This window comes from Ranitomeya variabilis, chromosome 8, assembly GCF_051348905.1.
Source record: "Ranitomeya variabilis isolate aRanVar5 chromosome 8, aRanVar5.hap1, whole genome shotgun sequence".
Taxonomy (NCBI): domain Eukaryota; kingdom Metazoa; phylum Chordata; class Amphibia; order Anura; family Dendrobatidae; genus Ranitomeya; species Ranitomeya variabilis.
The window spans coordinates 198756665-198779975 of NC_135239.1; positions in this window are offsets into that span (position 1 = coordinate 198756665).

Sequence of the window (23311 nt, forward strand, 5' to 3'; positions counted from 1 at the left end):
TTAGAAAAAAATTACAATTTAAACAGCTTTACAAATAGTACATATAGGAAGTTTTTTTTCTGGCATATACCACAAACATTCACCACAAACTCCATGTTATAATTGCAAAACTACAACTCCAAGCATGCTGCTAAAGCCCTTAGCAGTCAGATATGTTGGGGGTTGTCGTTGCACGGCAGACATCACCAGATCCTGTGGATCGATAGCTTTAGCTACTGTCTGCATATATAGAGGTTTTTTGGTTGAGTCCCGGGGAGACTTCAAAAAAAGAAAAAATTACTTATTTGTAATAAATTTTTCATTATTTTTAATAGTATTATGGGAAAAAAAAAATCTGACTTTTTCTTCACCTGTAGAATAGAAATACATTGGTATATACAAATGTATCTCTATGGACATGTATCATCTGCTTCTTGGTTCACTGGCTGCAGATCAGCCCAAGCTCTGCTACCTGTGAACACAAGACTGTTGATTTGAGTCTTTGGGAGAGCAGATCACAAGGCAAGAATGGAAATTGAATTTATGCAGAGAGATGCAGCCCCTTCCCCCCAAGGAGGAGCGATGAAGACGTTGGAGAGAGGTGAGTATTAGAAGCTGGGACAAAGCCCTGACATGGCGGGTCGGAGCCCACAAACTGGGAGAGTCCTGCTGAGTCTGGAGCGGTTGGGAGCTATGCAGTAAGAGATGGCCGCTGTCCATGGTGCTGCTACGCATGATAAGCAACATATAAAGAATTGTTTCTTTTCAGCCGTAGAGCTTGATGACCTATCCTAAGGATAGACCATCAATGTTAAAGTCCCGGACAACCCTTTAAAGTTGCATTTATATAAAGGGCTCCATAGTGGCGCAAAGGTTCGTGCTATTTCCTGTTAAAATGATGGAAGTAAGGTGACTCTTCAGTGACTTTAGTTTTCTCTATAGAAATGACAGTTGCATGAACCCTGCGAGCACTGCCCCTATCCCAACATAGTCATATTTAGTGCAATAGGGTTGTTAATTTATTGTACTCATGTCTATAGCGCCATTACTCTCCACAGCGCTTTACAGGCATCATCATTATTTCTGACCATTTTCCTATAAGGGAACATAACTGTCGCCTGTGAGCTGTGGAAATTCTCTAAAATAGCCATAACTAGAGCAGTCGTAGCATATATACTGATTGCACGTAGCACATGCAACATCTGTACTGTGATTTCATGCTACAACTATGACAAACTGACTTCCAGCAGTGGTTCACCTCTAACAGTGGCAGACCACTATGGGGCCCGTGAGTCTGGGGTGCCGGACTTTCAACTGTATCCGCACCAATTGACGCTCCCTCCTCCATTATTCTCTTTGTGCGTTTGTCGTCTCGGCGCAGCAGGCGCGATAACATTATTACATCACATCTGCTGTGCTGAGCAGTGCAGATTACACGTATCAGGGACTGGGGCAGCAGAGGAACGGGGAGGGGGAGAATTTATTTTTTTAAACAATGATTACTTTGTGGGGGCCATCATACTATTTGGAGGGCTATGTGGTGACCATCATACCATTTGGGGCATCATACTATTTGCAGGGTTATTTGTTGGCTATCATACTCTGGAGTGCTATGTGAGGTTCATCATGCTACTTGGGGAGGCATCATACCGTTTGGAGGAATATTTGTGGTGCCATCATACTATTTGGAGGGTTATTTGTAGGGAAATTATACTGTTTGGAGGGTTATGTGGAGACCATCATGCTATTTGTGGGCCATCAGACTAATTTTAGGACTATGTGGGGACCATCATACTATTTGGAGGGTTATGTGGGGGCCATTATGCTATTTGTGGGGGCCATCATACTATTTGTAGGATTATGTGGGCACCATCATGCTATTTGAAGGGCTATGTGGGGGCCATTATGCTATTTATGGGGCCATAATACTATTTCTAGGACTTTGTGTTGACCATCATACTATTTGAAGGGCTATGTGGGGGGTCATTATGCTATTTGTGGGGGCCATCTTGCTATTTGTAGGGGACCATCATACTATTTAGAGGGCTATGTGGGGGCCATTATGCTATTTGTGGGGCCACCATTCTGTTTGTAGAACTATGTGGAGGCCATCATACTATTTGTAGGATTATGTGGGTGGCCAGGGGTGGATTAAGGGTAGCTAGGGCCCCGGGCTGTTCAGACACTGTGGGCCCCCCCGGTCATGTGACGGGGGTCATGTGACGGGGGTCATGATATACCTGAACCAGATTATTCCAGAAAAATGGCCGGGCCCTACTCTACTGTAACCTATTAAATATTTGTTAAAATCTGCAATACAATTTAGGTATATTTTGACCAATAATATCACATACAAGGAACAAATACCACCGCACCATGACCAGACCACAAATTACAACCACAGTGATCGAATAATATCACATACAATGAACAAATACCACCGCACCATGTCAAGACCACATATTACCACCACTTGGTGACCAAATAGCACATACAATGAACAAATACCACAACACCATTTCCAGACCACATATTACCACCACATAGTGACTGAATACTACAATACTGATCAGTAATAAAAAAAACAAAAAAACAAAACAATACTATCACCATAAGTGCCAGTATTCACAGGAGATCTGTACTTAGTATGCAGTGTCTGTGTAGAGGTAATACAGAGATCACTGGTGGTATTATACACAGGAGCTCTGTATATAATGTATAGGTAATACAGTGATCACTGGTGACATTGTACACAGGACCTCTGTATATAGTATACAGTGTATAGTGTCAGTGTATAGGTAACACTGACTCACCAGTGACGTCTCTAGGTGAAGTCCTTCATCTTTCATCCAGCACAGACCGCCATCATTTCCTCCAGCCAGGGCTCCTCTCTGCAGGAAATAACACCGTTATCTCGAGCTCCGCTTGCAGAACACATTACTTAATTTTTCACAACTTCTACATTACACCACATGAAGAAAAAAAGGCGACATAGTGTCACTCTACACAGTAACAGGACCGCCCCCTCATTTAAAACAGTGTCCTCAAAAAATAAAATAAATACATCACTGCAGTAATAATATCCCTTAATTAGCCCCTATGGTAATAATATTCCCCATCCTTGCCCTGTTTATCTCATTCCTGGCTCCAGCCATATGTTCTCGCATCTGCAGCTCCCCAGAGTCCTGGTCGTTGCAGTACTGATGCTCCGCCACTAAGGGGAGTGATGGTACGTCTGATGGCACTTAAGGAGTTCACCTGACCAGGTATCACAGACACCAATACACTTCATAGTCTGGCCTCCAGGGGGAGCAAAGGGCACTATGTTTTAGGCCACTACTCACAATCTGGTAAAACTGGGGGTTGGATAGAAAGTTAGACAGAAGCTGACTGGGTTGGAACCGGGCAACATCCTGTGGCAGAGGGTGTTGCAGGGGAAGATTCAGGGGGGTTCCTGTCAGGGGTGGGATCCTGACAGAGGCCTAGCAAACAAGAGAGAACGTTAAGGAACCGCGCCTGCACTACATCGCGGCGGTATCTCAAGAAAGGACAAGAAGCGGGGTTTATTGTGAAGAGTGAGAAACGAGATCATAGCAAAAAGGAGATAACACCAGTAGGAGTCGTGCTGTAAGATCGAGGCAACATCCTACTGAGGCGCGTAGCCGGTGGCCAGAACGCCGAGGAAGTATTGGGCTCCAAGCATTACTTCAAACCAACGGCAGGACAGTTAATTATAGGTTGGCTGTCTCACCTAAATCACCTAAGCAGACATAGGGGGCAACTGTGGGAGAGGGGCGTCACTAGGGTCCCGGAAGAACTCCAGGCCTACCCGTCATACGGGTGCGTCCTAGCCATATCATTTGGGGGATGGAGAAGAACATCAGAACAGACATAGGTTGTGGGAAAGAACATCAGAAACAGACACAACAGTTGTGAGGACTATCCCGTGGTGCTCAGTAGGGAAGTACTACAACACACAGGCGCTAGAAGGAAGGCACAGATTTCCACCTGCAAAGGGAACTCTGGAGGTGCCATTGGACCGGCCAGTCTCAGACAGCCCTGTTAAGGATCTTGAAGCCTTCAGTAAAGAGGTAAAGAGACTGCAACCCTGTGTCCTCGTTATTCACCGCAAACTGCACCACGCACCACCACCTACACCTTTCATTGGACGCCCCTTAGCAGGGTCACGGACCGGGTCTAGCCATCGTGACAACCCCACAGAGACAGAGAGGCCTGGTACCGAGTACCCCGCGGCCCTGCGTCTGGGGGCTCTCCACATCCTGCCCTCATGAGTATCCATTCTACCCCATATGATCTCCCCATCCTGCACCATCTGTCTCCATCGTATCCATTCTGCCCCATGATCCAATCCTGCCCCATGTCTTTCATTCTGCCCCGTGTCTCCAATCATGCCCCCAGTGTGTGCAGCAATCTGCCCCAGTGTGTCCAGCATATTACCTCCAGTATGTCCAGCATATTGCCCCAGTGTCCAGCAATCTGCCCCAGTGTGTCCAGCATTGCCCCCAGTGTGTCCAGCATATTACCCCCAGTGTATCCAGCATAATACCCCCAGTGTGTCCAGCAATCTGCCCCAGTATGTCCAGCATATTGCCCCAGTGTGTCCAGCATATTGCCCCCAGACAGCGTGTCCAACAATCTGCCCCAGTGTGTCCAGCATATAACCCCCAGTGTGTCCAGCATTGCTTCCAGCGTGTCCAGCATTGCCCCCAGTGTGTCCAGCAATCTGCCCCAGTGTGTCCAGCATATTACCCCCAGTGTGTCCAGCATATTACCCCCAGTGTGTCCAGCAATCTTCCCCAGTATGTCCAGCATATTGCCCCAGAGTGTCCAGCATTGCCCCCAGACAGTGTGTCCAGCAATCTGCCCCAGTATGTCCAGCATATTGCCCCAGAGTGTCCAGCATTGCACCCAGACAGTGTGTCCAGCAATCTGCCCCGCCCCAGTGTCTCCAGCATTGACCCAGTGTGTCCAGCAATCATCTGCCCCAGTGTGTCTTCCAGCATTGCCCCCAGTGTCTCCAGCATTGCCCCAGTGTGTCCAGCAATCTGCCCCAGTGTCTCCAGCATTGCCCCAGTGTGTCCAGCTATCATCTGCCCCAGTGTGTCCTCCGGCTCCAGCATATTGCCCCCAGTCAGACAGTGTCACTGACTGTCCAGCATTCTGGCCCGCCCGGATTGCCGTTAGGTTAGCAAGAAAAACCAAAAAAAACAACAAACCGAGTTCTCCTCACCTGACCAGCGCTCCAGGCGGCGAGCTCCCTCCAGCAGCGCGCACTCGCCAGCGACTGACAATGACGTCAGACGCCGGCGACGTGTGCGCTGCGCCTGCGGCCGACTTCAGCTGCCAGCCTCGCACGTCAATAGGAAACCGCCGCAGCGCCGGTAGGGGCCCAGTGAGCAGATGAGACGGGGCCCAATGCGGGCCCCCTCTCTCTGCCCACCGAACCCATAAATGATACGTCAGTCAGGGCACGGGCAGTAATACCCTGATGGCGGCGGGCAATCTGTGCGGTAGCCCAGGGCCCTCCCACACCACTGGGCCCTGAGCTACCGCCCATATTGACCTTCTTATAATCCACCCCTGTGGGTGGCATACTATTTGGAGGACTACGTGGAAGCCAATTATACAGTGCAGGGTTGTTAGGGGTCCATTATACTTTGTGGAGGGCTAAGTGTATGACCATTATGCTGTGTGGAGGGCTACTGTAAGCCATTATAATGAGGGCAGGACTTTATACAGTATAGAGGGCTGTGTGGGTGCCATAATATTGTGTAGAGGACTGTGTTGGGGCCATCATACTGTGTGTGTAGGAGTATGGGGGCTATCATACTGTGTTGGATCATATTTTGCGGGGTATACTGTAGGGTCATCATACTGCTACTATGAATTCACTGTGAGGGTCAACAACAAGTGGAACACAATTGTGAAGTTTAAAGAAATGTATTGGTTATTTTACATTTTTGTGGAACTTCAAAAACTGAAAAGTGGGGAGTGCAATATTATTCGGCCCCTTTACTTTCAGTGCAGCAAACTCACTCCAGAAGTTCATTGTGGATCTCTGAATGATCCAATGTTGTCCTAAATGCCTAATGATTAGGGTTGAGCGAAACGGGTCGGCCATTTTCAGAAGTCGCCGACTTTTGGCAAAGTCGGGTTTCATGAAACCCGACCCGACCCCTGTGTGGGATCGGCCATGAGGTCGGCGATCTTCTGAATCTGGTATCGGAATTCCGATACCGAGTTCCGATATGTTTGCGATATCGGGAATCGGTATCGGAATCCATATTTAAGTGTTAAATAAAGAATCAAATTAAAAAATATTGATATACTCACTCTCGGACGTGCCCTGGTACTAACTGGCAGGCTTCCTTCCTAAGAATGAGCGCGTGAATGACCTGCGGTGACGTCGCGGCTTGTGATTGGTCGCGAGCGGTCACATGGACAAGCCGCGACGTCATCTAAGGTCCTTCACGCGCTCATTCTTAGGAAGGAAGGCTGCCGGAAAGAAGCAGGGCGTGTCCGAGGGTGAGTATATACCTAATAGGAATATACTCACCCTCGGACGCACCCTGCTTCTTTCCGGCAGCCTTCCTTCCTAAGAATGAGCGCGTGAAGGACCTTAGATGACGTCGCGGCTTCTCCCTGTGACCGCTCGCGACCAATCACAAGCCGCGACGTCACCGCAGGTCATTCACGCACTCATTCTTAGGAAGGAAGCCTGCCGGTTAGTACCAGGGCGCGTCCGAGGGTGAGTATATCAATATTTTTTATTTTGATTCTTTATTTTACACATTAATATGGATCCCAGGGCCTGAAGGAGAGTTTCCTCTCCTTCAGACCCTGGGAACCATAGTATCCCATTGCAGTGCATTGGGTTTCGTGTTTCGGCTGACCCCGACCCCGACTTTTTTATAGGATCGGCCGATTTCACTCGACCCGACTTTTGAGAAAGTCGGGTTTCGTGAAACCCGACCTGATCCTATAATAATAAAAGTTGCTCAACCCTACTAATGATGATAAATATAATCCACCTGTGTGTAATCAAGTCTCCGTATAAATGCACCTGCTCTGTGATAGTCTCAGGGTTCTGATTGAAGCACAGAGAGCATCATGAAGACCAAGGAAAGGAACACAACAGGCAGGTCCGTGATACTGTTGTGGAGAAGTTTAAAGCAGGATTTGGATACAAAATGATTTCCAAAACTTTAACCATCCCAAGGAGCACTGTGCAAGCGGTCATGTTGAAATGGAAGGAGTATCATTCCACTGCAAATCTACCAAGACCCGGCCGTCCCACTAAACTTTCATCTCAAACAAGGAAAAGACTGATCAGAGATGCAGCCAAGAGGCCCATGATCACTCTGGATGAACTGCAGAGATCTACAGCTGAGGTGGGACAGTCTGTCCATAGGACAACAATCAGTCGTACACTGCACAAATCTGGCCTTTATGGAAGAGTGGCAAGAAGAAAGCCATTTCTCAAAGATATCCATAACAAGTGTTGTTTAAAGTTTGCAACAAGCCACCTGGGAGACACACCAAACATGTGGAAGAAGGTGCTCTGGTCAGATGAAACCAAAATCAAACTTTTTGACAACAATGCCAAATGATATGTTTGGCGTAAAGCCAACACAGTTCATTACTCTGAACACACCATCCCCACTGTCAAACATGGTGGTGGCAGCATCATGGTTAGGGCTTGCTTTTCTTCACCAGGGACAGGGAAGATGGATGGAGCCAAATACAGGGCCATTCTTGAAGAAAACCTGATGGAGTCTGCAAAAGACCTGAGACTGGGACAGAGATTTGTCTTCCAACAAGACAATGATCCCAAACATAAAGCAAAATCTACAATGGAATGGTTCACAAATAAACGTATCCAAGTGTCAGAATGGCCAAGTCAAAGTCCAGACCCCAATCCAATCGAGAATCTGTGGAAAGAGCTGAAAACTGCTGTTCACAAACGATCTCCATCAAACCTGACTGAGCTCGAGCTGTTTGCCAAGGAAGAATGGGCAAGAATTTCAGTCTCTCGATGTACAAAACTGATAAAGACATACCCCAAGCGACTTACAGCTGTAATCGCAGCAAAAGGCGGCGCAACAAAGTATTAAGTTAAAGGGGCCGAATAATATTGCACGCCCCATTTTTCAGTTTTTGATTTTCCACAAAAATTAAAAATAACCAATACATTTCGTTCAACTTCACAATTGTGTTCCACTTGTGGTTGATTCTTCACCAAAAATTTACATTTGGCATCTTTATGTTTGAAGCATGATATGTGGGAAAAGGTTGAAAAGTTCCAGGGGGCCGAATACTTTTGCAAGTCACTGTATGCCCCTAAGCACTGGTCTTTTAATATTCCATTTATATGATTTATGGAGAGTTGGGTGTCAGCCCTATAAATGCTACTAAATCTCTCACAGAACTTGTCCCCCAACTTTCCCGGACTACAATATGGCAAAATGACCTGATTATGTAGCAATAATGGAATTCATGCAGAATAAGTTTGGGAAAATGGAAATGATGAGCTGACATGATGGGCATGTTTGTATCGGAAGCCAATATAACTAGGGATTATAGGATATTAATAGTTGGGGTCTTTACTGGTGTTTTTCTTCATTTTCTGGGAAAAAAGCACATTATTGTCACGCAGGGCTGCCCAGACTGGGAATGCACCAATTTAGAAAGGATTTTCCTCAGGGAGATATGTGACATTAGGATAGATGAGGCGCATATAGAATAAGAACAGGCAAAGACAGTGAATTATTTAACCTTAAAGATGCATTTATTTTGCAAATCAGTGAAAAGACGGCCAATAGGGGGCTTAGAGTTTCTACTGAATGGAGCACAAAGATAACGGCAAACATAAATCACAAAGCTGCGCTGCACTGGGTATAAGGAGGAACCGGCGCCAAGTTATTGTCCCTACAAGCTAATCCTCTTCCATTTCATTATGCGCAAACAATCAGTGCATGCAATGCAAAAATCAACCGCAGCACATGCATACAACCCAGATATCGCTTTATGTGGACGCACGGACAGATGTAGCAGAGTTGAGATTGTCGTTTGCAGAGCACATTAATTATATAGAGTAAATATTGACTTTCGGTGCAACAGATTCAGACTTAAATGACGCATCCAGCTCTGCTACATCCGCCTTTCGATGGTAACTGCTTGAGATAATGAAAAGTCAAAGCCTTTATTGAAAGCTGCCGCAGACGTCCAACCAGGTTGTGGTACCTGTGGTTCTCCAGCTGTTGTGATCTGCAGCATTGTGGGATTCGCTCTGCAACAGCAGGGAAAGCGCAATTTGGCTGCATCTACTTTAGGCTTTTACCTGGCGGGGGAATGAAGGACGGAGGACAATGGAGCACGATGAGACTTGTGGGATTGCAGCTGGGAAGCCACAGGATGCTTATGTGTGTTCAGAAAAGTGTCCTGAGCTATAACAGAATGTTGGGGGCTGTAAGATGGTTGGGGGGGGGGGGGCTGCAAAAGATGATTGTCACATCATTGCGCTGCTTTGGTTACTTGTTGACCCAGGGAAAAAAATAAGAATTAGATTACGTTATTATCTGTTGACAAAGGCATGGCGGAAATTTACCGAAAAATACCTCATCCACATACACCCCCAAAAAAATTCTCATAGCACTGTAGGAATAGTCAAATCCACAATATGGCCATCGGGATGTGGATTTTTCAATAAAATGTTTCTTTGTGCATGGCAAAATCTGCATGTAACCCTCCCTATGTCTGCCATCTGAAGCGGTGGTACACCAGCAGCCAAGGCCGTCCCCTACTAGGGGCAAGGAGTGGACATCCATTAAAGAAGCACTTCTCCTCCTCCTCTTGCCATCAAAGTTTTTATCCTCTGTGACAAAGTCACTGGTAATGTAATAGAGGGGAGATATGTGTCACTGCGCTTAATGGCGTCAGTGATATGAAACTAGTGTTTTCCTGGTTTCCAACACTAAGTGTTGTGACGGTTAAGTAAAACTTGCATACATGAACTGTTTCCTTTGTAGACATCTATAGAGTGGGTGGGGAGATGTCCACCTTATCTCCGCTTACACTGCTGTGTACAGACAGGATGTATGTGTGTGAGGTCATAATCATGTGATCAGTCACATGATGTAAAGTGTCACATGGTCTGGGGTTTAAATAACTGGGCTCTAGAGGCAGTCTGGGGTCAGCAAGACTGGAAAGAGGATTCTCCAGTGGTTTGTGTCTTATGGAGCAAAGACTGAACCTGTGTTGCACCAGAGCGGGATGTTACCCTCAACACATGGACTCTGTTACAGCATTTTGTTTTCTTTGTTGTTCTTGCCCGAATAGCTGTGTTTACTTTCCACTTCTAGTTGGTTTATGCTGCCTTATAATAAACCAACTGAAGACTTAAAGAGACAGTGTTCCTGTTTTTCTAACTCCGTGTTCTAGCAAGTGAGTTGACTTACCACAGGTGGTGGAGAAAGCGGGCAACGTTACGGGAAAATGAGTAGCAGCAGTGGACAAACCGCATGTCCTGCGTAAAGGTGGACATAAGCCAGGAGACGACAGACAAGATGGAGGACCCGATTAAGCATTTAAGCAACAGCTGGCACAAAGTGAGATGAGTAAGTTGCTTATCCATCAAATGCAACAGCAGCAGCTCCTACAGCAGCAGAAACACCAACAGGACCAGTTTCTACAACAGCAGGAGCAGATCGAGATGCTTGCTGAGGCGGTTTGTGGGAGACCGGAAGCCCACTTCACAAGTCCAGGTACAGATGATGACACGTAGGTCTGGAAGGCGGTAAGACGAGCGATGCAGAAAATGACCCCGGGTGATGATGTAGAGGCATTTCTGACTGTTTTTGAGCAGGTAGCAGAGCGAGAGTGACTGCCACCTGACTAGTGGACGGAGATGCTGGCCCCCTATCTAACTGGCGAGCCCCAGAAGCGTTATTATGTCCTGGCCTTACGAGATGCCCGGGAATATGCCAAACTAAAAACTGAGGTACTGGCATGCTCAGGGGTGACTATGTCTGTCAGAGCGCAAAGGGTTCATCACTGGGCGTATTGTGGTGATACACCTCCTTGCTCCCAAGTGTTCAACTTGCTGCATCTGGTGCAGAAATGGTTGCAGCTGGAGTCTTCCACCCCAGCCTTGATTGTGGAGCGGGTTGTAATGGACAGACATCCACTCCCTTCCAAGGCCGGTACAGACATAGGTTGCCCAGGGTGATCCTCGGAATGCAGATGACCTGGTCAGCCTAGTAGAAAGGTACCAGGTGATCAAGAGGTCCCTAAGGAAGCCGGGGGGTGGTGCATCTCCATACTGGGGTACCCATTGGTAGCCCGAGTCCCAAAAGAGGAGTAGCAGAGCCACCACTGGGGGAAGTCTGAGATCCCAAGGAGCTGTTGATGGGTTGAAAAAGACTGCTGGTAAAGACCTGATCTGCTGGCGGTGTCACAGTCCTGGACATATAGCATCCCGTGGTCCTTTATCTTCCGAGCAGATGGATGGCAGCCTAGGCAGGCGTTGCTCGTATTATGCTTATCCCGCTTGCAGTGTGGGCCATCATCCTGGAGATGGGCCACAGTCATGTCCCGTGTCCATAAATGGGGTGCTGGTGTCAGGACTATTGGACTTGGGGAGTTTGGTGACTCTGATAAGGGCCACACTCCCCCACCAGGTGATCCCAGGGAAACACGTGGGCATCTACTGTATCCACGGCAATGCCAAGGACTACCCCGTTGCCAGAGTGTATATAAAAACAAACTGTGGCACTGAGTTCAATGAGGACGGGGTTGTGAGAGACTTACTACACCCCGTGATAATTGGGCGGGACTTCAGCCTGTTTTGGGACTTGTGGGGAAAAGGCAGGGTTGCTAAGTAACTCAGACAGAAGCCAACTCAACCCTGATCAATCTCCGTCACAGCCAGAGGTGGAGGAGTTCCCCTTGTGTGTCCTGGCGGGTGACGAGGACAAGGCAGTGGTCAGTGAGGCTGAGGTTCCTGATCTGGGAGTTTCTGAAGAAAATTTTGACTCTGCTCAAATGCGGGATCTTACCCTAAAAGGGCATTCGAAAATGTGCCTGTGATTAACGGGGATTGCTCAAGAGCTGGGGCTGACACCAGGTTCCCACACTTTGCAATTAGTGGCAAGTTACTGTATCGGGTGACCACACTGAGGGGAGGAGAGATAGTGGAGCTTCTGTTGGTTCCAGGTCCCTACTGGCGGAAGGTTTTAGACATGGCCTATTTATATGTTTTAGGGGGACATCTGGGGTAGAGAAAATGCAGGAGAGAATAATGCAGATATTCTATTGGCCGGGGTGTTACCGTGAGATCTTTAATTATTGTAGGTCCTGCCCCATCTGCCAGATAACAGCTCCCTCTACTCACTTCCGAAGTCCCCTAGTTCCCTTACCTGTGAAAGAGGTCCCATTTGAGAGGATTGCCATGGATCTAGTGGGTTCTCTAGTTAAATCTGCACAAGGCACCACTACATCTTAGTAGTCATGGACTATGCAACCTGGTACCCTGAAGCAGTATCAATAAAAAACTCCTTGGTCAAAAGTACCGCCAGGGAACTTGTTCATATGTTTGCATGGACGGGTCTGCTGAAGGAGATTTTGACAGACCAGGGAACCCCTTTCATGAGCAAAGTAATGAGGGAGTTGTGTAAGGTCCTTCAGATTGCCCAGCTGCGAACCTCAGTCTACCGTCCTCAGACAGACATCCTAGTAGAGCACTTCAATAAGACCTTGAAAGCAATGCTCAAGAAGGTCATTGAGAAGGACGATCAAGACTGGGACTATCTGCTTCTGTTTCAACTCTTCTCAATCAGGGAAGTTCCACAAGCCTCTACTGGCTTCTCGCTGATTGATTTTCTGTATGGTCAACATCCGCGAGGTCTCCTGGATATCACAAGGAAACCTGGAAAGCCGAGGTCATGCCACACCGGAGCGTCATAGAGCATGTCGCCCAGTTAGAGGAGAGGATGGCGAAAGTGATGCCCATTGTGAAGGAGCATCTTCTCCAGCCACAGGAGGCACAGGCAAGGGTGTATAACCATTCAGCAAGAGGCAGTCCCAGCCCGGGGACTGAGCAAGTTCTTAGCCAAGTGGCAAGGCCCATACGAGGTGGTGGAAAAACCGAGAGAGGTGAATTACAACGTACACCAACCAGACCCGAAGGAAGATGCACCAAATTTACCATGTGAACTTGCTCAAGCCATGGCGAGATCGGGAGTCGCAGGAAACCCCTTGCCAGGGAGCCAATTCACAAAGCCACCGTGGAATCAGCAGGTACAATTGTTTCAAAGAAAATTATAAGTAATACACTTATCCTCCATGGTCTGTATGTACACTCACCACTAGTGTTGAGCGATACCTTCCGATATGCAAAGGTATCGGTATCGGATTGGATCGTCCGATATCCCAAAAATATCGGATATCGCCGATACCGATACCCGGTACCAATGCATATCAATGGGACACAAAATATCGGAATGGTTCCCAGGGTCTGAAGGAGAGGAAACTCTCCTTCAGGCCCTGGGATCCATATTCATGTATAAAATAAAGAATAAAAATAAAAACTATGGATATACTCACCCCTCCGACGGCCCCGGCTCTCACTGGTCCAAGCGTCTGCCTCCGTTCCTAAGAATGCAGAGTGAAGGACCTTCGATGACGTCGCGGCTTGTGATTGGTCGCGTGACCGCTCATGTGACCGCTCACGCGACCAATCACAAGCCGTGACATCATCGAAGGTCCTTCACTCCCTGCATTCTTAGGAACGGAGGCACCGCTAAGAGCCAGGGTCCGCCGGAGGGGTGAGTATATCAATATTTTTTATTTTTATTATTTATTTTTTACATGAATATGGAGCCCAGGGCCTGAAGGAGAGTCTCCTCTCCTCCAGACCCTGGGAACCATACGCACCGCACACTTCCTATTCCGATTTCCGATATCGCAAAAATATCGGAACTCGGTATCGGAATTCCGATACAGCAAATATGGTCCGATACCCGATATTTGCAGTATCGGAATGCTCAACACTACTCACCACGCAAGACTCCATTGCTGAACAAAAAGCATGTTCATACACATTTACAGTTTTCTCAGCAACATTTAGACAAGGCTGTGAAATACTGGAAGAATATTGTCTGGTTGGATGAGACCAAAATTGAACTCTTTGGATGCCATAATACACACCATATTTGGAGACCAAAAGGCACTGCATATCAACCCCAAAACACCATTCCAGCAGTGATGTTTGGAGGTGGGAACATCATGGTGTAGGGCTGCTTTTCAGCATACGGCACTGGCAAACTTCATATAATTGAAGGAAGGGTGAAAGGACATTCTTGATAAAAATCTACCAGGATAAAGATGAAACAAGGGTGAACATTTCAGCAAGACAATGATTCCAAACACAAAGCTGGGGAAACTCTCAAATGGTTTCAGAGAAAAAGAATAAAGCTGTTAGCATGGCCGAGCCGATCACCTGACTTGTATGGCAGGATCTAAAGCTCATAGAAGGAGCCCACAGAAGCTTCAGAATGTGCCAATATCACGCCTGTGCCATGTCTATGTATCTATACAATAGCTGTCTATACTAAGTTAGTAAGGTACAGATGATTGACCTCGTGGAGACCAAAACATCCAACACCGCGGAGACACCATCACGTGTTTCTCAACGCAGTGATCCAGAACACTGCCCCAATATGCAAATTCATGTAGAGTAGCTGCAGAGACACCATCACGTGTTTCTCAACGCAAGCAGTGAATAGCCAGGCCTTTCCCCGGGAAGGAACAACCATGGGAAGGGCAGCATCCGATAAAGGAAAACATCCAATAAAGGAAGACCACCTATGCCAAGCATGGTATCCATCAACAGACAGCTGTTTCGGGGTTTTTGCCCCTCATCAGTGTGGAGTAGGAAACTGGCTATTAGGAGCAGTGCCTAGTAAAAAGGCTATAAAGGTACAGATGATTGACCTCATGGAGACCAAAACATCCAACACCGCGGAGACACCATCACGTGTTTCTCAATGCAGTGATCCAGAACACTGCCCCAATATGCAAATGCATGTAGAGTAGCTGCGGAGACACCATCACGTGTTTCTCAACGCAAGCAGTGAATAGCCAGGCCTTTCCCCGGGAAGGAACAACCACGGGAAGGGCAGCATCCGATAAAGGAAAACATCCAATAAAGGAAGACCACCTATGCCAAGCATGGTATCCTGTTGTGAATTCCGTTCTCGGACTCCCTCCTGTGGTCATGAATGGTACTTTGGTTAGTTCTGCTCTTGGACTCCTTCCGGTGGCTTCGAGCGGAACTGCTGGTCACTGAGGTTGGCTTTATCAGCTGCCCTCGTTTATTGCTATGTTGGCTTCCCTATTTAACTCCACTCAGATCGTTACTTCATGCCAGCTGTCAATGTCTCAGTATTGGTTCAGATCTCTCTTGGACTTCTCTGAGGACCTGTCTACTCCAGCAGAAGCTAAGTCTTTGCTAGTTCATTTGTTGTTACTGCTTCCTGAATATATTTCTTAGTACTGCTAAATTCTAGTCCAGCTTGCTATCATAACATTCCCTTGCTAGCTGGAAGCTCTGGGGGTGCAGAGTGGCACCTCCACACCGTGAGTCGGTGTGGGGAGTCTTTTTGCTTACTCTGCGTGGCTTTTTTTGTAGTTTTTTGTGCTGACCGCATAGTTCCCTTTTCTTTCCTCTGACTATTTAGTTAAGTCTGGCCTCCTTTGCTAAAACCTGTTTCATTCCTGTGTTTGTGACTTTCCTCTTAACTCACAGTCAATATATGTGGGGGGCTGCCTTTACCTTTGGGGAATTTCTCTGAGGCAAGGTAAGGCTTCTATTTCTATCTTTAGGGGTAGTTAGCTCTTAGGCTGTGAAGAGGCGTCTAGGGAGAGTTAGGTACGCTCCACGGCTATTTCTAGTGTGTGTGATAGGAGTACTGTTTGCGGTCAGCAGAGTTCCCACTTCCCCAGAGCTAGTCCCGATTTTGAGTTTACTCATCAGGTCATTCCGGGTGCTCCTAACCACCAGGTTCATAACAGTACAGCTGGCCCACAAAGTGTTAATGCATCTCAAAAGAGGGATAAGAGAAGTTCTGAACCCATTTTTTTTTCTTTGCAGTGTGTTTTGTCTCTCTTTTCCCCTTAACCTCTGGGTGGTTCAGGACTCAGGTGTAGATATGGATATTCAAGGTCTGTCCTTTTGTATGGATCAACTCACTGCAAGGGTACAAAGCATTCAAGATTATGTAGTTCAGAATCCGATGTTAGAGCCAAGAATTCCAATTCCTGATTTGTTTTCCGGGGATAGATCTAAGTTTCTGAATTTCAAAAATAATTGTAAACTGTTTCTTGCTTTGAAACCCCGCTCCTCTGGTGACCCCATTCAGCAAGTAAAAATTATTATTTCTTTATTGCGTGGCGACCCTCAAGACTGGGCATTCTCCCTTGCGCCAGGAGACCCTGCATTGCTTAATGTAGATGCGTTTTTTTCTGGCGCTTGGATTGCTTTATGACGAACCGAATTCAGTGGATCAGGCAGAGAAAATCTTGCTAGCTTTGTGTCAGGGTCAGGATGAAGCGGAGGTATATTGTCAGAAGTTTAGAAAATGGTCTGTGCTTACTCAATGGAATGAGTGTGCCCTGGCAGTAATTTTTAGAAAGGGTCTTTCTGAAGCCCTTAAGGATGTTATGGTGGGATTCCCCACGCCTGCTGGTCTGAATGAATCAATGTCCTTGGCCATTCAAATTGATCGGCGTTTGCGTGAGCGCAAGCTTGTGCACCATTTGGCGGTGTCCTCTGAGCAGAGGCCTGAGCTTATGCAATGTGATAGAACTTTGACCAGAACTGAACGGCAAGAACACAGACGTCAGAATGGGCTGTGTTTTTACTGTGGTGACCCCACTCATGCTATCTCTGATTGTCCTAAGCGCACTAAGCGGTTCGCTAGGTCTGTCACCATTGGTACTGTACAGCCTAAATTTCTTTTGTCTGTTAGTCTGATTTGCTCTTTGTCATCCTACTCGGTTATGGCATTTGTGGATTCAGGCGCTGCCCTGAATTTGATGGACTTGGAGTTTGCCAGGCGCTGTGGTTTTTTCTTGGAGCCCTTACAGTATCCTATTCCATTAAGGGGAATTGATGCCACGCCGTTGGCCAAGAATAAACCTCAGTACTGGACTCAGTTGACCATGTGCATGGCTCCTGCACATCAGGAAGATATTTGCTTTTTGGTGTTGCATAATTTGCATGATGTGGTCGTGTTGGGTTTGCCATGGCTACAGGTTCATAATCCAGTAATGGATTGGAAATCAATGTCTGTGTCTAGTTGGGGTTGTCAAGGGGTACATGGCGATGTTCCGTTGGTGTCAATTTCTTCTTCCACTCCTTCTGAAGTCCCTGAGTTTCTGTCGGATTACCAGGATGTACAGTGCCTTCAAGTAGTATTCAACCCCCTGCAGATTTAGCAGGTTTAATAAGATGCAAATAAGTTAGAGCCTTCAAACTTCAAACAATAGCAGGATTTATTAACAGATGCATAAATCTTACAAACCAAAAAGTTTTGTTGCTCAGTTAAATTTTTATAAATTTTAAACATAAAAGTGTGGGTCAATTATTATTCAACCCCTAGGTTTAATATTTTGTGGAATAACCTTTGTTTGCAATTACAGCTAATAATCGTCTTTTATAAGACCTGATCAGGCCGGCACAGGTCTCTGGAGTTATCTTGGCCCACTCCTCCATGCAGATCTTCTCCAAGTTATCTAGGTTCTTTGGGTGTCTCATGTGGACTTTAATCTTGAGCTCCTTCCACAAGTTTTCAATTGGGTTAAGGTCAGGAGACTGATTAGGCCACTGCAACACCTTGATTTTTTGCCTCTTGAACCAGGCCTTGGTTTTCTTGGCTGTGTGCTTTCGGTCGTTGTCTTGTTGGAAGATGAAATGACGACCCATCTTAAGATCCTTGATGGAGGAGCGGAGGTTCTTGGCCAAAATCTCCAGGTAGGCCGTGCTATCCATCTTCCCATGGATGCGGACCAGATGGCCAGGCCCCTTGGCTGAGAAACAGCCCCACAGCATGATGCTGCCACCACCATGCTTCACTGTAGGGATGGTATTCTTGGGGTCGTATGCAGTGCCATCCAGTCTCCAAACGTCACGTGTGTGGTTGGCACCAAAGATCTCGATCTTGGTCTCATCAGACCAGAGAACCTTGAACCAGTCAGTCTCAGAGTCCTCCAAGTGATCATGAGCAAACTGTAGACGAGCCTTGACATGACGCTTTGAAAGTAAAGGTACCTTACGGGCTCGTCTGGAACGGAGACCATTGCGGTGGAGAACGTTACTTATGGTATTGACTGAAACCAATGTCCCCACTGCCATGAGATCTTCCCGGAGCTCCTTCCTTGTTATCCTTGGGTTAGCCTTGACTCTTCGGACAAGCCTGGCCTCGGCACGGGAGGAAACTTTCAAAGGCTGTCCAGGCCGTGGAAGGCTAACAGTAGTTCCATAAGCCTTTCACTTCCGGATGATGCTCCCAACAGTGGAGACAGGTAGGCCCAACTCCTTGGAAAGGGTTTTGTACCCCTTGCCAGCCTTGTGACTGTAAGGAGTTAAAAGCACCAGAAGAGTCTGGGGGCGGTTACCTTCTCGGCTCTGTGCCCGGAACCTTTGAGCTGTGCCGCAGGTTCCCTAGGGGAGAGACTTGTAGACTGGGACAGGAGGGAAGAAGCAGCCTGAGAGCGGGAAAGGGACGCATGCAGGGGAGAGAGCAGCTTGCAGAGCAGCGTGCAGAGCCGGGTGCAGCTGCGCTCCAGAAGAGAGAGAGAAAGAGACTGCCCAGAAAGACTGCATCTTGTAGAGACTGCCCAGAAAGACTGCATCTTGTAGAGACTGCCCAGAAAGACTGCATCTTGTAGAGACTGCCCAGAAAGACTGCATCCAGTGAGTACTTAAAGCGGACTCTGCTGTGACTTTAGGGGGGCGCTTTGAGACCCGTTGAGAGACTACTACACCCTGGCCCCTGACTCCTGGTACAGAGACTTAACAGTGCAGAGCCCCTTGTTTTCCTGGTACAGAGACAACCGTGCGGAGCCCTGATTTTCTGGCTGTGCTATAAAAGTTAAAGACTCAGAGCCTGTGCATACCACATTAACTCCCGAAACCCCAGGCAGCAGGCTCTCAGAGACTACTCTGCTCACGGACCACAGAGGGACGACAAGTGCCACTGATTCTCGGCGCCTACGTTGGAGAAGACGACCCTCCAAGCAAGTCCTCATGAGACTGATAAGTGTTCTTTTCTCAAGAAATCCTGCTTAATTCTGTGTTATTGTTTAACTCCCGTATTCTTGCATTGTTTTATTGCTAGTTATTTTCCATTGCTTCCTCCCTGCGAGGAGAACCTAATTCCTGTTATTAAACCCCTCAACTGTTGGTCTGCCTGTTCCTTTGTGACATACTCAGTACCTGCACGTTATTACATGACCCTCCACGATCTTGTCTCTGATGGCCTTGGAATGCTCCTTTGTCTTTCCCATGTTGACCATGTTTGAGTGCTGTTCACAAGTTTGGGGAGGGTCTTAAATAGTCCGAAAAGGCTGGAAAAAGAGATAATTAATCCAAACATGTGAAGCTCATTGTTCTTTGTGCCTGAACTACTTCTTAATACTTTAGGGGAACCAAACAGAATTCTGGTGGGTTGAGGGGTTGAATAATAAATGACCCTCTGAAAAAACTTTTCCCAATTAAAAAAAAAAAATAAACAAAGAAATAACATTCTTTTTTGCTGCAGTGCATTTCACACTTCCAGGCTGATCTACAGTCCAAATGTCACAATACCAAGTTAATTCCAAATGTGTAAACCTGCTAAATCTGCAGGGGGTTGAATACTACTTGTAGGCACTGTATTTGATGAGCCCAAATCCAGTGTCCTACCTCCTCATAGGGATTGTGATTGTGCTATAAATTTGATTCCTGGTAGTAAGTTTCCTAAGGGCCGACTTTTCAATTTATCTGTGCCAGAGCACGCCGCTATGCGGAGTTATATAAAGGAGTCCTTGGAGAAAGGGCATATTCGCCCGTCTTCATCACCGTTGGGAGCAGGGTTCTTTTTTGTGGCCAAGAAGGATGGTTCTCTGAGACCCTGTATAGATTACCGCCTTCTCAATAAAATCACGGTCAAATTTCAGTACCCTTTGCCTCTGCTGTCTGATTTGTTTGCTCGGATTAAGGGGGCTAGTTGGTTCACCAAGATAGATCTTCGAGGGGCGTATAACCTTGTGCGTATTAAACAGGGTGATGAATGGAAAACAGCATTTAATACGCCCGAGGGCCATTTTGAGTACCTGGTAATGCCATTCGGGCTTTCAAATGCTCCATCTGTGTTTCAGTCCTTTATGCATGACATCTTCCGAAAGTATCTGGATAGATTCATGATTGTATATTTGGATGATATTTTGGTCTTTTCAGATGATTGGGAGTCTCATGTGAAACAGGTCAGAATGGTATTCCAGGTCCTTCGTGCTAATTCCTTGTTTGTGAAGGGGTCTAAATGTCTCTTCGGAGTTCAGAAGGTTTCCTTTTTGGGCTTCATTTTTTCCCCTTCTACTATCGAGATGGATCCTGTTAAAGTTCAGGCCATTTATGATTGGACTCAACCTACATCTGTGAAGAGCCTCCAGAAATTCCTGGGCTTTGCTAATTTTTACCGTCGCTTCATCGCTAATTTTTCTAGTGTGGTTAAACCTTTGACTGATTTGACAAAGAAAGGTGCTGATGTGGTGATTTGGTCCTCTGCGGCCGTTGAGGCTTTTCAGGATTGAAACGTCATTTTTCTTTGGCCCCTGTGTTGCGTCAGCCAGATGTTTCGCTCCCTTTTCAGGTCGAGGTTGATGCTTCTGAGATTGGAGCAGGGGCTGTTTTGTCTCAAAGAAGGTCTGATGGCTCTGTGATGAAGCCATGTGCCTTCTTTTCTAGAAAGTTTTCGCCTGCTGAGCGTAATTATGATGTTGGCAATCGGGACCTGCTAGCTATGAAGTGGGCATTCGAGGAGTGGCGACATTGGCTTGAGGGAGCCAAGCACTGCGTGGTGGTCTTGACGGATCACAAAAATCTGACTTATCTCGAGTCTGCCAAGCGGTTGAATCCTAGACAGGCTCGATGGTCGCTGTTTTTCTCCCATTTCGATTTTGTGGTCTCATACCTTCCAGGTTCTAAGAATGTGAAGGCGGATGCCCTTTCTAGGAGTTTTGTGCCTGATTCTCCAGGAGTCCCAGAGCCGGCTGGTATTCTCAAAGAGGGGGTAATTCTGTCTGCCATCTCCCCTGATTTGCGGCGGGTGCTGCAGGAGTTTCAGGCTGATAGACCTGACCGTTGTCCAGCGGAGAAGCTGTTTGTCCCTGATAGGTGGACTAGCAGAGTTATTTCTGAGGTTCATTGCTCGGTGTTGGCCAGTCATCCTGGGATTTTTGGTACCAGAGATTTGGTGGCTAGGTCCTTTTGGTGGCCTTCATTGTCACGGGATGTGCGTTCTTTTGTGCAGTCCTGTGGGACTTGTGCTCGGGCTAAGCCCTGCTGTTCTCGTGCCAGTGGGTTGCTTTTGCCCTTGCCAGTCCTGAAAAGGCCTTGGACGCATGTTTCCATGGATTTTATTTCAGATCTTCCTGTCTCTCAAAGGATGTCTGTCATCTGGGTGGTTTGTGATCGCTTTTCTAAGATGGTCCATTTGGTACCCTTGCCTAAATTGCCTTCCTCCTCTGATTTGGTGCCATTATTTTTTCAACATATGGTTCGTTTGCATGGCATTCCGGAGAACATTGTGTCGGACAGAGGTTCCCAGTTTGTCTCTAGGTTTTGGCGGTCCTTTTGTGCTAAGATGGGCATTGATTTGTCTTTTTCTTCGGCTTTCCATCCTCAAACAAATGGCCAAACCGAACGAACCAACCAGACTTTGGAAACCTATCTGAGATGCTTTGTTTCTGCTGATCAGGATGATTGGGTGACCTTCTTGCCATTGGCTGAGTTCGCCCTTAATAAATCGGGCTAGTTCTGCTACTTTGGTTTCGCCTTTTTTTTGCAATTCTGGTTTTCATCCTCGTTTTTCTTCGGGGCAGGTTGAGCCTTCTGACTGTCCTGGTGTGGATTCTGTGGTGGACAGGTTGCAGCAAATTTGGACTCACGTAGTGGACAATCTGACGTTGTCCCAGGAGAAGGCTCAACGTTTCGCTAACCGCCATCGTTGTGTTGGTCCCCGACTTTGTGTTGGGGATTTGGTTTTGTTGTCTTCTCGTTATGTTCCTATGAAGGTTTCTTCTCCTAAGTTTAAGCCTCGTTTCATTGGTCCTTATAAGATTTCTGAAATTCTCAACCCTGTGTCATTTCGTTTGGTCCTTCCAGCTTCTTTTGCCATCCATAATGTGTTCCATAGGTCGTTGTTGCGGAGGTACGTGGCGCCTATGGTTCCCTCCGTTGATCCTCCGGCTCCGGTGTTGGTTGAGGGGGAGTTGGAGTATGTGGTGGAAAAAATTTTGGATTCTCGTATTTCGAGACGGAAGCTTCAGTACCTGGTTAAGTGGAAGGGCTATGGTCAGGAGGATAATTCCTGGGTTGTTGCCTCCAATGTCCATGCTGCCGATTTAGTTCGTGCCTTTCATTTGGCTCGTCCTGATCGGCCTGGGGGCCCTGGTGAGGGTTCGGTGACCCCTCCTCAAGGGGGGGGTACTGTTGTGAATTCCGTTCTCGGACTCCCTCCTGTGGTCATGAATGGTACTTTGGTTAGTTCTGCTCTTGGACTCCCTCTGGTGGCTTCGAGCGGAACTGCTGGTCACTGAGGTTGGCTTTATCAGCTGCCCTCGTTTATTGCTATGTTGGCTTCCCTATTTAACTCCACTCAGATCGTTACTTCATGCTAGCTGTCAATGTCTCAGTATTGGTTCAGATCTCTCTTGGACTTCTCTGAGGACCTGTCTACTCCAGCAGAAGCTAAGTCTTTGCTAGTTCATTTGTTGTTACTGCTTCCTGAATATATTTCTTAGTACTGCTAAATTCTAGTCCAGCTTGCTATCATGACATTCCCTTGCTAGCTGGAAGCTCTGGGGGTGCAGAGTGGCACCTCCACACCGTGAGTCGGTGTGGGGAGTCTTTTTGCTTATTCTGCGTGGCTTTTTTTGTAGTTTTTTGTGCTGACCGCATAGTTCCCTTTTCTTTCCTCTGACTATTTAGTTAAGTCTGGCCTCCTTTGCTAAAACCTGTTTCATTCCTGTGTTTGTGACTTTCCTCTTAACT